The sequence below is a fragment of the Ovis aries genome, chromosome 3 (genome assembly GCF_016772045.2).
Source record: "Ovis aries strain OAR_USU_Benz2616 breed Rambouillet chromosome 3, ARS-UI_Ramb_v3.0, whole genome shotgun sequence".
Classification (NCBI taxonomy): domain Eukaryota; kingdom Metazoa; phylum Chordata; class Mammalia; order Artiodactyla; family Bovidae; genus Ovis; species Ovis aries.
This window is the reverse complement of record NC_056056.1, coordinates 189,667,964-189,685,706: the sequence shown is the minus strand read 5'-3', so window position 1 is coordinate 189,685,706 and position 17,743 is coordinate 189,667,964. Positions and strand designations below refer to the sequence as shown.

General features: G+C 40.9%; 1 protein-coding gene across 10 annotated transcripts in view; it reads right to left on the bottom strand.

Annotated features, from left to right (window-relative positions):
* Positions 1–17,743, bottom strand: part of LMNTD1 (lamin tail domain containing 1) — a 507,654-nt gene that overhangs the window by 432,015 nt on the left and 57,896 nt on the right. Inside the window, exon 1 of one of the 10 annotated variants that reach the window (XM_060413308.1) lies at positions 6,704–6,807. The exons of the other annotated variants lie outside the window; for them this stretch is intronic. The gene's annotated coding sequence lies outside the window, so the exon portion shown is untranslated. Of the gene's footprint in view, positions 1–6,703; positions 6,808–17,743 lie in introns of those variants that run through there. 10 annotated transcript variants of the gene reach the window in all.

Here is a 17,743-nt window from a genome sequence, read left to right as displayed (position 1 = left end):
GTGCAGCCAAAAATAAATTAAAAAAAAAAAGAATAGCAATTCAATATTAATCTGGGAGAAGGAAAACTTAGATTGAAAATAATCATAATGGTAAAATTCACTAACATTATTGAGCATTTACTCTATGTCAGGCATGGTTCCAAGAACTTTATGTTTTTAACTTCATTAAGTCCTCCCCCAAATCCTAAGAGATAAGTTCTATTGTTATCCTTCTTTTATAGATTATTAAACAGAGGGTTACAGAGTTTAAGCAACTTGCCCAAATTCATAAAGCTAATAAAATATCAGACAAAGATTTAAACCCAGGTTTGTTTGACTCTAGAGACTGAACTTTAAACTATAAAGCTATATATCTTCAATTTACCAAAAATATACTGTCTTTGTGGAGTAGAAAATGGCAACCCATTCCAGTATTCTTGCCTGGAAAATTCCCTGGACAGAGGAGCTTCACAGACTAGTCCATGGAGTCGCAAAGAGCTGGGCATGACAGAACATGCATACATACACGCATACTGTCTCTGAAAATCATTCAGTTGAATCAGTTCCCTCTTTCCTGGAATAAAGCTGATTATAGATTTAGAGCAGTTGATGACTTACAAAACAAGGAGCCTTTTGTTCCTCCTTTTTGTAAATGAAAAACAAAGTATTTTGGAGAGATGCTGTTCCTAAGCTTCATTACTTTGGTGACTTGGGACCAGGAAAGACAACTCCGTCCATTCCAATCTTTTACGTAAATTTAGCACCTTCTCATTGGAGAAGGCAATGGCAACCCACTCCAGGACTCTTGCCTAGAGAATCCCTTGGACAGAGGAGCCTGGTGGGCTGCTGTCCACAGGGTCGCACAGAGTTGGACACGACTGAAGCGACCCAGCATGCATTCATGCAGCGCCTTACGGAGTCACACTGGTCCCTCCTAAAGAGTGACTCCAATATTAGCATTATAGTTCTGGAACTTCTCAGATCAGCATCAACTATACTTAGAGTTCCACTCTGCTTTCTCTTTTGAAAAAATATTTATTTATTTGGCTGCCCAAGGCTTCCCTTGTGACTCAGCTGGTAAAGAATCCACCTGCAATGCGGGAAACCTGGGTTCGATCCCTGGGTTGGGAAGATCCCCTAGCGAAGGGAAAAGCTATGCACTCAAAGTATTCTGGGCCTGGAGAATTCCATGGGGTATATGGGGTCGCAAAGAGTCAGACATGACTGAGTGACCAACAACAACAACAAAAAAAACCCAGGTTTTAGTTGTGGTCCATGGGATCTTCAATCTTCACTGGGGCATGTGGAATCTTTCAGTTGCAGCATTCAGACTCTTAGTTGCAGCATGGGGGATCTAGTTCCCTGACCAAGAATGGAACCTGGGCCCCTGGATTGGCAGCACCAGGGAAGTCCCAATTCTCCTTTCTCTTAATGGAGTCTTTTGCTCGGTGATTCAATTTAGATTCGAACACACAAGAGTGTGCTCAGTCCTCTGGTCCTATATGCTAATACCTTTGATAAAAGACACTTCACTTGCCTGCTATCTCTCGCCCCTCTCTCTCGCTATCACACACACACATACACACACAGCAGGGGAGGAGGGTCTGACAAGAAAAGCAAGCTATGCCGATGGAAGCAAGCAACATGTACAGGTCACATTCCTGGAGAGTCAGGCCTCATTTAACAGACATAAATCTTAGATGGGCTTCCCAGGTGGCTTGGCGGGTGAAGAGTCTACCTGCAATCCAAGAGATGCAGGTTCAATCCCTGGGTCAGGAAGATCGCCTGGAGGAGGACGTGGCAACCTATTCCAGTATTCTTGCCTGGAGAATCCCATGGACAGGGGAGCTCGGCAGGCTACAGTCCATGGGGTTGCAAAGAGTCCAACACGACTCAAGCGACTGAGCAGACATGCAAATCTTAGAGGAACCGGAGAGACTTTCCAGACCTCTGCCAAGAGAGTCCAAGGAAACTGTGGAACCCAAAGGACTCTTCAAAAACCCATGTCCATAACACTCTGCGTACTTATCTGAGAAAAAAAATCTCCAGAGAATTTATTCTTAAACTTTTTTGTGTCATTCATTTCAAGGTCTGATAACTTATTTTGCAGAAATGAATAGTTCAAAGGAAGGCAGTTTCCAATCAATAAAATCAAACCAAGACACTGGGTGGGTTGGGGGTGGAATAAAATGTAGGATTTGTTGACAGTGTTTATTGAAGAAGGAAGAGGAGAAGGAGGAGACACAAGGAAGGAAAGGAGGGAGGAAAAAACTATTTAACCTGGTGAGGAAGACATGAGTTTTTGTCAAAAATAATTTTATTGTTGAAATTTCATTAATTCCATTAATGTCTGTAGCATACTAGAATAGTCTCTCTTTCCCTTTTTTGCTCAATTATTTTCTTCCAACTCTGAATCTCACCGCTTCCTTCAGACTTTAATGATCAGGGCTTTCCTTCACTGTGATATACATTTACACTCTATATGTATCGCCTAAACTCTAGGCTGCACACTGCCTAGTCCATCCTTTCCTCCAAACCCACCACTCTGTCCACCTGCTGAGTTTGGCTGCCTCTGGTGCAGCTCCTGTGGCTCCGCTCACCCTGCTCACACTTACACATTATCGAGTCCAAATCTGCCTGGCAGATAAGGCCTTCCTTCCATCTGGCTTTATCACATGCTTCCAACCAACCTTATTTTTCAGTTCTCTGCTTATTAATAAAGCTCTGATGGCAAGCAAGTGATGATGCCCATTGAGTCCCAGTGGCAAGCACGCATGTCTTGCTATCAGGAAAACTGTAAAGGAAACAGCTGAGGCAGCCCCTCTCCTGAGCAACTCAAAGCCAAATGAAAACAAAATTAACTCCAGCAATGAACTTGGGAGTTATATTTAAGATGCACTTGCACTTATTCAGACACTTGCTACAGAGGATCTGAAGAAGAGCAGGAGCCAAAACACATAAAACATCAATGAGGCGACATTAGAAGCATTTATATGTGCACGCTGAGTACAGTAATACTGCTCATTAAGCTCTATAACTAAATGAATGGAGGATTGAGATTTTCCAAATATATCTTTATTCATTTACAAACTTCTTTTACTCAGGGCTGGACAAATTTACCCTCTTCTTTAAGGAACGGGTTTGGGTAGACAGGAGACATGAGGTTTTGATCACGCTGAACCAGGTTATTTGCTGTTACAGAGTTAGTCTGCAATTTCTAAATAGACTATCAACATAATGAGGTGGGAAGAGGCCGGTTAAGCTGACATTGGCTTGAGCCTTGAGAGAACTCAGTCACCAAAGGCCTTGTCAGATCTGTTATTGAACGAGTCAGTCAAAGAAATTATCTCTGATGAACGAAAACAGGCTTTATTTCACAACCATCACTACTTAAAAATGCAAATGCTGTGTGAAATATAGTACCTAAACTCAGCTGTGATTTAATACTACCTATCTCCACGGTGAGTGTTCAAAAGGATGAATCAATAGATCTTCCAGTCGAACATGCTTAACTGCCTTTAAAAATCTAGGGGCTTTTTTTAACTATGCGAATTAAAATGAAAATTGAGAAATAAAAATTATAGCTTCTATCTCTGGAGGGTTAACAGTAAACCACCAAAGAATGTACTTATAGCCAACAAATTTTCACTGGTTTGCATAAACATTATCTCTGATACAAAAATGAATAATTCAAAAAAGGAAATATAGACTTGTTTCATATTCAAATGTTGATATATGCTTGTGACATTAAGAAGTTGACTATAGGTTTGACTTATTTTGCACTGATAATGAAATTTTTAAATCCTGTGACAATATAACTTATCATCTCCCATAAACATTAGACTCTTTGATTTCGGAGCTAAAGCAAGAGAGAATCTCTGCTTTTTATTTGCTTGGTTGTTTTCTACCTAACTTTAAACCAGTTTAAATATTTTTAAATTTTAAAAATATTTTTAAACTTTTTATTGTCATTTAGACTAAAAAAAAAACATTGAACATGATCTTCACATTATATTTATTTTTTAAAAGCAGGCATTTTCTACTCTTATAACATGAGCATATCTAACAAGTTACCAAAGAGAGTTGTTCTTATAACTTAGATGGCAATAGTGTTGACTGAATTTCATCTCTCTCATCACAAATTCTTCTGACAGGTCATGTGGTTTTAATTTATAGTTTGCTCTGTCTGGACCTACAGATCACTATGACTTAAAAATATGGATACATGGAAGTATTTTCTGGATGTTTCTAGGCATAATTACCAAGAGTAGCAGACAAAGCACATCAATCAGTAACATCACAGTTTTAGTGACCATCTCTTGAGACACTGATCACATTCTTCTTGGTGTTGCTATTATTTTGGTTAAACACAGGCAGATTGCGCCTCTTTCATCTTTCTATCCTCCACAGTGCCTAGCTATGTATACTGTAGATGCTCACTAAATATTTGTTAAATTTCTGGTCAAAGAAATAAATGACTAACGACTGAAGCCATATTTCTATCCAGAAAAGAGTGGAACAAACCCACCAGTATGCCCTTCCTGTATGAAATGAAGAAAAAGACTCTGAAGGAAGTAGTTTTTGTCTCGAATGGCTAGCCAAAGTCCTTATCAATTAACTTTATCTCAAAATCACAGACTAAAAAGAGAAGAAAATGTGAGTGTGCCTCTTAAATTTCTTAGAAGCTTTCTATTGTCCTGATGAAGAATGAATGACTTATAAAGTTTGGAGGATTTTCAGAGTTAAGGGCCTTTGAAAGAGTTGTTTTGTTTAAGCATTGAAGTACATTCTCTAATCCCTTCTTTACACACACACACACACACACACACACGCTTTATCTGAAGAAGTCTGGGGGTACCTCCTAATTTCAGTTCACTCAGTCGTGTCCGACTGTTTGTGACCCCATGAACTGCAGCACACCAGGCTTCCCCATCCATCACCAACTTCCGAAGCTTGCTCAAACTCATGTCCATTGAGTCAGTGATGCCATCCAACCATCTCATCCTCTGTTGTCCCCTTTTCCTCCTGCCTTCAATCTTTCCCAGCATTGGGGTCTTTTCCAATGAGTTAGTTCTTCGCATCAGGTGACCGAAGTATTGGAGCTTCAGCATCAGCAGCAGTCCTTCCAATATATTCAGTACTGATTTCCTTTAGGATCGACTGGTTTGATCTCCTTGCAGTCCAAGGAACTCTCAAGAGTCTTCTCCAAAACCACAGTTCAAAAGCTTCAATTCTTTGGAGCTCAGCTTTCTTTATAGTCCATCTCTCACATCCATATATGACTACTGGAAAAACTCTAGCTTTGTCTAGAAGGACCTTTGTCAGCAAAGTAATTTCTCTGCTTTTTAATATGCTGTCTAGGTTGGTCATAGCTTTTCTTCCAAGGAGTAAGTGTCTTTTAATTTCCTGGCTGCACTCACCATCTGCAGTGATTTTGGAGCCCCCAAAGATAAAGTCTGTCACTGTTTCCATTGTTTTCCCATCTATTTGTCATGAAGTGATGGGACCGGATGTCATTATCTTAGTTTTCTTGCTTTCCATTGACCTTTCCAGATAATATAATCTCTGAAAGATACTGATTGTTTTTTTTAATATGGTGGTAGAAAAGAGGCATTCTGCTTTCACTTCAAGCACCAATGTGTGTGTGTGTGTGTGTGTGTGTGTGTGTGTGTGTGTGTGTGTGTGTTAGTTGTTTAGTTGTGTCCAACCTTTGTGACCCCATGGACTATAGCCCAGCAGGCTCCTCTGTCCATGGAATTCTCCAGGCAAGAATGGCGATTCCCTTCTCCAGAGGATCTTCCCGACCCAGGGATAGATCTCAAGTCTCCTGCACTGGCAGGCAGATTCTTTGTGGTCTGAGCCACCAGGGAAGCCCATTACAAAACCAAAATTAACCTCCTCCCTAATTCAGAGAAAGAGCCCTAGACTAAGTACAAATCCATAACTTGTCAAGACAACCAGTTTACAAAATCAGCTCATCCTTTTCTGAATTCTTACTGTCAGCAGAAAGTGTAATGCACTGAGCTATATAAATACACTTCCACCAATGTGATAATGAATTAATGACTTGAGAAATACATATTTAAACTTCATATGAGTGGGAGTGATTCCAGAGTTTGAAATATCTTATTGAAACATTTGGCTATAAAAGTATAACAGAAAATATTTACTATGAGAACATATTTCTCATCATCTTGTGAATACTTTGGTATTAGATAGAAAGTCTAAAAATTCCTAATCTCTTTTGCTTTCTCACAAAAACCTTATGGTTAGCAGATCTTTTTAAGATAGCACCAAAAAAAGCTTTCAATACACTTATGGCAAAAGTAAAACATCTTATCTATTTCAAAAGATATTGGTGTAGTAACATACACAGAAAACTTTGTCTGTTTCCAAAAATCAAAATTTTATGAAAGAAAACATTCAGGATCTTGAAAATTAATTAATGTGCTCATTATCAAAATTCCAAGTGTACAAATGTTCAATAGGGAAATATGTTCAATATAGCTAAGAAGTAGCTTTCCAGTAATGTTGATGATATAAGATTACTGTCATATTTGCAATACTGGCAACAAAAGAAGACTTGCATATTTAATCCACTAGCCTGCATTTCTCCCTGAATATCAAGGAGATTAAAAGAGATTAAATTCATTTGCATCAGACTATGGTGTTAATGTTGAAGAATTTATTAGCCCTTTTCCAGCACTGTGTTAGAAGTACTTACTTTCTTTCTTCTTAGATGTTCTAGGATTTAACCTCATGAATGCCAGGAAGATTCAAGAGACTCTCAGTGTAAAATCACCAATCTCAGGCTTAGATCCTTGCAATAGGATTTGTTGTATGTTGTCCTGGGCACCAGCTGTGCTGATAGTTGCAGGGGCAACGTCTTCTATTTACCTAGGCGTGGTGAACTGCATTAGGTCTGAGTAAATAACAGCCAAGGTGTGTCTAATAGCCACTGCCTTCAAAACATTTATTGTATGAAGGTCTGTGCTTGACTGCCTTAGGCATGCTTATTACAACAGACTGAGAAAAAAATTTAAATGGTGTCTGGTACAAAACCACGATGGCAATTGAAAGATCTGTAGTCTCTCTGTATTCTGAAGATCACTGCCCACCTCCTGGACCGTCTCTTTTGTTCTAGGAAGGATGACCACATTAAGATCAAAGTTCTAGGCCTATAAAACGGATAATGTAAAAGACGGTTTCCATGCCTATCAGTTCTACTGTCTCAGAGAAACGATTTCGTGACTGATTCTCTGACACATTGCAGCTTTTTATTTTTCCCTCTAAAGAATTCTACCATAATGTACATTAAGTTTTCAGTATGTTTGTTTTTCACAATTTCATTTCACATTTAAATTCTTATCGTAATTGCATCCCTTTGTTGCTGGTGGACATTACACAGCACAGGCCTTTCATCACTCCACAGAATGCTCTTCTTTGAAGGGAAGTCCCATTCATTCTAAAGGAGGAGTTTTAATGACAAGGCTAATTCCAAAGCAAGGATTTAAAGACTTGCAAATGGCCGGTAAGAATCTAAAAAACATATCCTATTTGCAGTTAGGGCTGCAGAGATAGCAATTTGGTGTCTATTTCTATCTACTTTTTATGATAAAGAAAACACAAATATAAATTAGCCCTTCGTTTATTTAAGAAAAACAGTAGCTGTCTATAATTAAGGACCACATGTTTTCATTTAAACCTGAAAAATCTAGATTTATACCTCCTTTATTAAAAATTCCAACTTTGGCTAACACCCCCTTTTTAAAAAAATGTCTTCACTTAACTGGCACAATTTTAGATCAGTTAGTTTCTGCCCAGTTTGCTGCAAATGTTCAAAAGCAGCAGTAACATCTTCTCTCTTAAAACAAAGGACTTGGTCCAGGTCTTTCATCAAGTCTTTGAATCTATTTATCCAAACGTATCTGTCCATATTCTGGTCTCTAAATGCACTTGATTCTAAGTCACTCATAGTTCTGACATATTTAATGTTTGCATATTAGATCATTCTGCTGTGCTGTTAAAAATACATCTTCAGTGAAATGAAACTGGATGATTTCTAATCTTTTATGTTCAAACTTTTTGTCTTAGAACTTTCCAAGGAAATTGGTATCATGTTGAATGGGAGTGCATTTCATGGCTTATGGGCCTGAAGACTTAGAGTTCTCTCTTAATGATTTCTGCAGGAAAGGCCGAGGCCTTTTGCTGGAAACACAGTTGGTTTTGGGGACAGGAGAAAGAACAAGTCGGAGGTACCCACCATCTGAAAGAGAAATACTAGCAATGTGGTAAGAAGCAGAAACTTTCTAGCTTTCTGTTGTTATTGAGCCAAAAGTGATATGAACTGATGAAAGCAGCAAATCTCGCTTAGTGCAGCAGGAACATGGGGACTTGAGAAATAAAAAGCAGGAGAAAGAAGGAGTCCTCCTAACAAGCTTGCAGTGTGATGAGATAATATCACCATTTTCAAAAGAAGCTGAACTTCCCAAGAAACACACGGGCCCACCAGTGTTCTCATGGGACGTTTTGGGAAAGAAGGAAAAAGAAAAAAGGCAATATTTTAGCAATGTTATATACTCAGGAGATTCAACTGAATGGAAGGATGATGGAGAGAGTAGAAGTTTTCCTATCTACCTCTATTAGCTTAAGAAATTTAACTTTTAGATTCATCATCCATGGTTATGTATTTTCACCATAAATATAAATATATTTCTTATTATAAATTATAAATATATAAATATATGAGAGATACTTTATTATATATTATAAATATACAAGAGATACATTCTCCCAGATGTACATCATACTCTTAATGGTGACTACTTCTGAGGAGTGATATAGTGTTGAATTGGTTGGGGGAGGACTTCCACTTCTTAATTCGTAGGCCGTGCCTTGCTCAGTAGCTCATTTGTGTCAGACTCTTTGTAACCCCATGGACTGTTGCCTGCCAGGCTCCTCTGTCCACAGGATTGCTCAGGCAAGAATACTGGAGTGGGTTACCATTTCCTACTTCAGAAAATCTTCCTGACCCAGAAACTGAACCCATGTCTCTTGCATCTCCTTCATTGGGAGGCGTATTCTTTACCTCTGTGCCACCTGAGAAGCCTTTTACTTTGTATAATTCTGTACTATTTAATTTTGTGTGTGTGTGTATTATGTACAGTCAAATGTACACCTGTTTCCCTTGTAATTCATACAAAAAACTATCATATACTTTATAATTTAAAAAAAAAAAACAAACAAAAACCAACCTGCCCTGGTCATGCATGCTAAGAATTATCTTATGCTGAGCAAGACCCTTGTGGTAAGCTTAATAACTAAAACCTCTTTGATTTAGTTATGTAGTGAGTTTTTTTCTACCACAAATACTTTTAAAGTAAAATTCTAACATCATATGGACAGGTAACACATTGTTTCTAATGTTACCACCCCTTTTTTAAGGAATAAAAATGCAGCATGCCACTTGACTCAATCACTGCCTGCCAGGGGCTACAAGATCACAACACTGGGTTTACCAGTTTCCCCAAGAGCATGCCATGGTTAGGAACCTCAGGGACTTTTGTTTTTACTTTCCACGCTTACATTTCCCAGTAGAATACAAGTGACAAAAAATACATTCAAGAGGGCACAGAGCCTAAAGGACTTATAACCTATTTTACCCAAAGTACAGCAAGAGCTGAGATTAGAACTGGCACGACCAATCACTTCTGTCTTGGCAGCCCCATCTAAATTCTAACACCCCCAAAAAATCATCATCGTCATATCTTCCATTTTCGTGTCAGCCATGCTGTGATTCACTTCCTATAATTGTCATATACATTGTGTCTAAAAGCAGGACTTCCTTGGCAGTCCAATGGTTAGGATGCAGGCATTCTCAGTGCCATGGGCCCCAGTTCAATCCCTGATCAGGGAACTAAGATCCTGCAAATCTTGCAGTATAATCAACAAAAACAACACAAGTAATTCACCAAACTCTTATGGTTCACAAAATGTTGCAGATTAAATTCTCCTGGAAACAGACCTTAAAACAGAAGACTATGCATTGGGTGTTACAAGGTGTGTTCTTGGGGTTAATATTTGTACAAATGTTAAGGAAGGAGGATTGGGCAGAGGGAACAGTTGAGCTGTAATGAAGTCCCAACAGAGCCTCACCCCGTCCTACAGCTGGGATGGCCCTGCCGAGTTGAGCAAGGTCCGTCTTGCCAACCAGTATTTAGATGTAGGCAGGGGCAGCACCTTGAATAAAGTGGCTGTTTCTGGCCCAGAGCAGTGACCAGAGAGAGCTACTCACTCAGCTGTGAGAAGTCAGCATTACATTCCCAGCCATGGAGGAGTGAATGCTCCCACCCTGAAGGGTCGATGGAGCAGTTCTCCACCAGAGCACCAAATACCTAAATATCAGCCTCTTTCTACCATAGAATGTTGGTACTTAACCTGCAAAACTGATAAATTGGCACTTATTAACAGATTTGTTCTGTCTGGCCCATTTGTACATTCTTAATGTGACACCATGCATAAATACTCTCCAGTTCATTCATTAATTCATTTAACTTCATTCAATTCAAAAACTATAGGGTGAGTACCTGCAAAATGCCAAGCACTGCTTAGATCTGGTGATAAGAACAGATAAGGCAAAGTGCAGAAGAATGATAATCATGTTATAAAACATTTACTGAGCGTTTGCCTTGAGGCAGGCTCTGTGCATCTGTGTTTAATTTTCTAACAACTTTGTAAATTCGTTTCTATTTTGATTTCTATTTTGCTAGTTGAGGAGACTCAAAATTGGAAGAGTTTAGTAAACTTTTCCAAGGTCACTCAGCTGTTAATAATAAGGTGTGGCACAGGGTTTGAGCCCAAGCAGAATAATTCCAGAGTCCCTAGTCTTTCCCTGAGGGAAACAGTAACACAGAAAGACAATCTCAGTATGAAGTGATGAGAGCTGAATGGTAACAGAGGAAGACAATCTCTGGTATAAAGTGATACAAGCTAAAGAAGAATGTCAGGCAAGAGTGTGCAGGAGAAAGGGGTCCAGCCTGGAGAGGTGGAGAAAACGTCCTGAAAGAAGATTTGAGTTATGATTAAGATCATCAGGGTAAATAAGAGTTAAAGAGCTTTCTAGGCAGACAGACTACCACAAACAAAACAAAGAGGTAAGGTGGAACTACAAGCAGTTCAAGGTTACTAGAGCATAAACAAGCAAAGCAGAGAATGCCTGGAGGGGAAATGGAGAAGGAGCTGGGGCCAGGTCAAGGTGAGCCTGCTGAGCTCTGCTCAAGAATGTCTGCTTAAGCCTAGAGGACAGAAAACCATTCAACAGCTTAAAATAAGGAAGGACAAGGTGGGATCTGTGCTTCACAACATAGGGGAGCACAACATCTGTGCTCCTGCAAGGGGAGGGCTTAGGGTGCATGCCATACTGAGAACTCAAGAATTAGCTGCGGAGGAGGGAGGCGAGAGAAAGCACAGATGGCTGGAAGCTGACTGATTGCTTGGTGGTTCTGCTGACTCACAGGATGAATCCAAAAGGAGCCTTTGGTGTGGAGGGGGAGGGGTGCACAGTGATGAGGAAGGCTAGAGGGCAGATGTTTCATGCAGGTTAGCACTGGTGATTAAGGGAGTTATGCAACATATATATATGTCCCGTGGGCAGTTGTGAAATCATGCAACTTAGAAAAGTAGATTGCATCTTGAACTCATGTTCTTTCTTTTTTTGGACTTCCCCGGTGGCTCAGACGGTAAAGTGTCTGCCTACCAAGCAGGAGACCTGGGTTTAATCCCTGGGTCAGGAAGATCCCCTGGAGAAGGAAATGGCAACCCACTCCAGTATTCTTGCCTGGAAAATCTCATGGACAGAAGAGCCTGGTAGGCTACAGCCCATGGGGTCGCAAAGAGTCAGACACAACTGAGAGACTTCACTTTCTTTATTTCAAATCCTAAAAGATGATGCTGTTAAAGTGCCGCACTCGGTATGTCAGCAAATTTGGAAAACTCAGCAGTGGCCACAGGACTAGAAAAAGGTCCGTCTGCATTCCAATCCCAAAGAAGGGCAATGCCAAAGAATGTCCAAACTACAGTATAACTGCGTTCATTTCTCATGCTAGCAAGGTACTGCTCAAAATCCTTCAGGCTAGGATTCAGCACTACATGAACCAAGAAATTCCACATGTACAAGTTGGACTTAGAAAAGGCAGAGGAACCAGAGATCACTTTGTCAATATCTGTTGGATCATAGAGAAAGCAATAAAATTCCAGAAAAACATCTACCTCTGCTCATTGACTACACTAAAGCCTTTGACTGTGTAGATCACAACAAACTGTGGAAAATTCTTAAAGAGATGGGAATATCAGACCACATTACCTGCCTCTTGAGAAACCTATATGAAGGTCAAGAAGCAACAGTTAGAAGCAGACATGGAACAAAAGACTGGTTCAAAATTGAAAAAGGAGTACATCAGGCTGTATACTGTCACCCTACTTATTTAACTTATATGCAGAGTACATCATGGGAAATGTCAGGCTGGATGAAGCACAAGCTGGAATCAATCAAGATTGCAGGGAGAAATATCAATAACCTCAGAAATGCAGATGACACCACCCTTATGGCAGAAACTGAAGAACTAAAGAGTCTCTTGATGAAGGTGAAAGAGGAAAGTGAAAAAGCTGGCTTAAAACTCAACATTCAAAAAACTAAAATCATGGCACCTGGCCCCATCACTTCATGGCAAATAGATGGGGGAAAAGTGGAAACAGTGATAGGTTTTATCTTCTTGGGCTCCAAAATCACTGTGGATAGTGACTGCAGCCATGAAATTAAGATGCTTGCTCCTTTGAAGAAAACCTACCTAGACAACATATTAAAAAGCAGAGACATCACTTTGCTGACAAAGATCTGTTTAGTCAAAACTATGGTTTTTCCAGTAATCATGTATGGATATAAGAGCTGGAACATAAAGAAGGATGAGCACTGAAGAACTGATGTTTTCAAACTGTGTGCTGGAGAAGACTCTTGAGAGTCTCTTGGACAGCAAGGAGATCAAACCAGTCAAACCTAAAGGAAACCAATTTTGGATATTCATTGGAAGGACTGGTTCTGAAGCTAAAGTTCCAATATTTTGGCCATCTGATGTGAAGAGCTGACTCATTAGAAAAGAGCCTGATGCTGGGAAAGACTGAGGGCAGGAGGAGAAGTGGGTGACAGAAGATGAGATGGTTGGATGGCATCACCGGCTCAATGGACATGAGTTTGAGCAATCTCCAGGAGATGCTGAAGGACAGGGAAGCCTGACATGCTGCAATCCGTGGGGTTGCAGAGAGTTGCACACAACCGAGGGACTGAACACCACCACCACTCAGGTTCTTGATGTCTCACTGCAGAAAGAATTCAGTGAGACAAAGTATCAGGTAAGAAGTAAATTCATTTAGCAAGAAACACACTCTGCAGACTGAGTGGGGGCCGTCTCAGAAGGCGAGACCAGCACCTTGGTGTTGGGTTGTCAGTTTTTATATGGCTGGGTAATTTCATAGGCTGAGTGGGAGGAATATTCCAGCTATTCTGGGCAAGGGCTAGGGGACTTCCAGGAATTGGGCCACCACCCACCTTTTGGCCTCTGATGCTTGGTTTTGGAACTGTCATGAAGCCTGTGGGTGTGTCATTTAGCTTGCTGATGTGTTACAGTAAGCAATAAGTCAGCATATACTGAGGCTCAAGGTCTAGTAGAAGTTGACTTGTCTGCCATCTTGGACCTATTTGGTTCTAATCAGCTTATGTTGTGTCCTTGGGCTATGTCATTCTTTTAAAGGTTGTGTATGGCTGCTACCCTGCTTCCCTCCTATTTCAGGTGGATATTCAAGTCTGAAGTGCAGATGAGAGGTGGGGGCTGGATACAGTTGAGAGACATATTAGAAAGTCAGTGTAGTGAAAACTGCAGGGCGAGGGGACTTCCTTGGGCTTCCCAGGTGGTACTGGTGGTAAAAAAAAACCTACTGCCAATGCAGGAGACATGAGACATAGGTTGGATCCCTCGGAAGAGCCTCTGGAAGAGGAAATGGCATCCCACTCCAGTATTCTTGCCTGGAGAATCCCATGGACAGAGGAGCCTGGTGGGCTAGAGTCCACAGGGTCTCAAAAAGTCAGACACAACTGAAGCAACTTAGCAAAAGTGATTAAGCCTCTGAGCTTCCGATGAAGGGGCTGAGGGTTTGATCCCTTGAGGAACTAAAATCCCACATAGCAAAAAAAAAAAAAAAACCCTGCAGAGCTGAAATGACACCGTGGACATTTTCTACACCGAGCATGGGAAAAAAAGGATAGAGGTGGACTAAGGATCAAACCTTGGAGAAGGGCAAGCAGATAAGAGTTTACAAAGGAGGACAAAGAAGTAGAGATGGCAGAGGAGTGCCCAGTGTCAGAGAGAGAGGGAGAGTACGCTTGGTTTGCAATAAAGAGAGTAGCTCCAGTGTCAAAGGCATGGGGTAAATCAGGTAAGTCAAGTCCTGCAAAGTGTGTATGGAGTCTGGCAGTATGCCAGTAACACTGACTTTTGCAAGAGTGCCTGTTGGAAGCAGAGATGGTAGAATTGAATTGAGTATCCCAAGTTGGAAAGGTGAATGGGAAGTAAAGGGTGGGGATAGTTACATGGCGTTGAGAATTCATTCAAGAAGGATGAAGGGAAATGAGTGCAAGATGGGAGCTACAGAGGACCCAGTGTAAGAAGGTTGCTACTTCTTTTTTTTAAACATTTCCCAGATAACTAATATCTGTCAGACACTAGGAAGATATTTTATCTTGAGATCTGATCCCTGCCTTCAAGGGACTCATAATCTAGTGCAGGAGACAGAAACATCAACAGCCACAGTAAAATGCGATGACAGTGGTGATAGAAGTATGACTGAAGAACCAGGGGAAGAGGGAAGAGAGAGCCCCTGACTTTGCTTAGAGGTCAGGAAGTAGGCGAATCAGCTGAAGCCCAGCAGATGATCAGCAGGAAATAGAACATCCATGGGGCAGCAAGCATGAGTGCAGGCTCAGTCATGTTCAACTCTTTTGTGACCCTCTGGGCCACAGCCTGCCAGAGTCCTCTGACCATGTATTTCCCAGGCAAGAATACTGGAATGGTCTGCCATTTTCTCCCCTAGGGGATCTTCCAAACCCAGGGATTGAATCCACGTCTCTTGCATCTCCTGCAATAGCAGGAAGATTCTTTACCGCTGTGCCACCTGGGGAAGGAAGGGATAGCATGGTACAATGTGAAAGAGGGGTACATTTGCTGAAATGAATGTTTGGTGTGGCTGACTGCAGGAGAATGGTGGAGGCAAGAGATGACACTAGGAAGGTAAGAGTGAGTTCCCATTACCAAGGGCTTTGCTGTGTTAAAGAATTTGAACTTTTTCTAAGCAATAATGGAGATTTGATGCTTTTGAACTGTGGTGTTGGAGAAGACTCTTGAGAGTGCCTTGGACAGCAAGGAGATCAAACCAGTCCATCCTAAAGGAAATCAGTCCTGAATATTCATTGGAAGGACTGATGCTGAAGCTGAAACTCCCAATTCTTTGACCACCTGATGCAAAGAACTGACTCATTGGAAAAGATCCTGATGCTGGGAAAGAATGAAGGCGGGAAGAGAAGGGGACGACAGAGGATGAGAGGTTTGGATCGTATCACTGACTCAATGGACATGAGTTTGAGCAAGCTCCAGGAGTTGGTGATGGACAGGGAAGCCTCGCATGCTGTGCAGTCCATGGGGTCTCAAAGAGTTGGACATGACTGAGAGACTGAACTGAACTGAACTGAGGACATATTTCTCCTTTTTACAGCAACCTTCAGACTAATCTCGTTATCTTAAGATGTTGTGGGAGCCGGTCTGCTAAGACCTTTCTATTGTTAGTAACCAACTTAAAAATTGTATAAGGCCTTGATAAGACTAGCAAGTGGGGCACTCTCTGTCCGCTTCTGATGTCTATGTCAGAAGCTTTCTCTGTTCCTTTTTCACTGTAATAGAACTATGCTACACAAAAGCTCTAAGGAATCAAGCCTCATCTCTAGTCCCGAAGCTAAATTTTCTTCTTCAGAGGTCACAAATCTGACACCATTCACCATAAGCTATCACCATGAGAATACTTATGTGGGGTCAGGGAGAAGAAACAGTAAACAATCATTCAAGATTTCTGAATTGGTGGCTGAAGAGGTGTAGAACCTGCAACAAGGAAGTTTTAACATTTATAAAATATAATGAGCTTAATTCTGAGATGCCTGTGTGATATCCAAAGAGCACAAATATCCAAGTACTGGGTGCAATGTGCATGCGTCCAGTGTGGGATCAGGGTGGAGTTCAGAGATAGATCTTCAACAAATGGTAGTTACAGCAGGGGAATGAACAAAGAGAGAAGAGAAAGGACTCAGGGCAGAACCCTGAAGAATCCACATGCAAGAGGTTGATGTGGGAATGTTTGCATCAGCTTTTGTGGGGGAAATGGGGGGAGAAAAGGCCAGGGACAAGTATAAGGTTTATTAAGTGGCACTGAGCCTGGTCTACAATAGAAAACTTACTTTTGAAGGAGTTCTATCCACAGGGCCACATGAGTTTCTATAGCAACATAAGGTGACCCAAAAGAGTGGGTGAACTGAACCCTGGTGGGGAGTCTGCTGGACACATCAGCCAGGAGGAAGCAACATCAAGAGATTTGAGTGTCCTAGTGAGTAAAGAGTTGAATTTAAATTGCATAAAGAAGGACGTCAAAACAGGAGAAACTGAGTATTCTTTGAATTCAATAGCCAACGCAGCGATAGTGTAAAATGAATTATTGCTCCACTAAGTTATCATTTTTTAGCAAATTTAAAGTAAATTTTTTGCAACTCAGGAGAAAACAAAAGATGCTCTTTGGTCGCAGGTAAAGAAATAAGAACCCAGTGAAATTTTATAACTTTCTTACTTGTACCAGGAAAAAGAATATAGAACTCATCTTTTTTTCCTTTTTACTTAAAAAAAAATTTTTTTTTTTCCACTGCTCTGGGTCATCGTTGCTGCACATGAGATTTCCCCAGTTGCAGTGGGCGGAGGCTACTCTTCACTGCCGTGTGCAGGCTTCTCACGGTGGTGGCTTCTCTTATTCTACAACGTGGGCTCTAGGCATATGGGATCAGCAGTCATGGTGCATGGGCTCACCTCTCTCGTGTGAGATCTTGCTAGACCAGGGATCGAACCCACATCTCCTGCTGGTAGGCAGATGCTCAACCACTGGACCATCAGGGAGGTCCAAGCTTATCTTCTTAGTGCCTTCTAAAGGAAAGCCTTGGGGTGGGGCTGGAATGCAGGAAGATCCATCTAATGAAATTCTTACATCCACTGCATACATATCTTGATTTGTACCCCACACATTTATAACATCTCTAACTTCAAATGGTTGAGGAATGCAGTTGGCGAAAGAGTGATATTTGTAACATCAAGATAAGAGAAACCAGAAACCCATGAGTTTCAGCAAGACAAAAATGAGTCATGTCCCTCTTTACTTCTGATAATTTGTTTGAAATTCCACAATTCTTCTTCTTCTTCTTCTTCTTCTTCTTTTTTTTTTTGGTTTCACAAGAAAGTGACATTGATGGAGGATCTGGAGTATCCCCAAATTGTAATTTGAAATACTTATTGAGAACCCACCAATTAATTCTGATAACTATGTTACAACACGGAAAATGCTTACATTATCATGTTGAATTAAAAGGACAGGCAATCATCTGTAAGCTATAGTTGCAACTATGTAAACCATG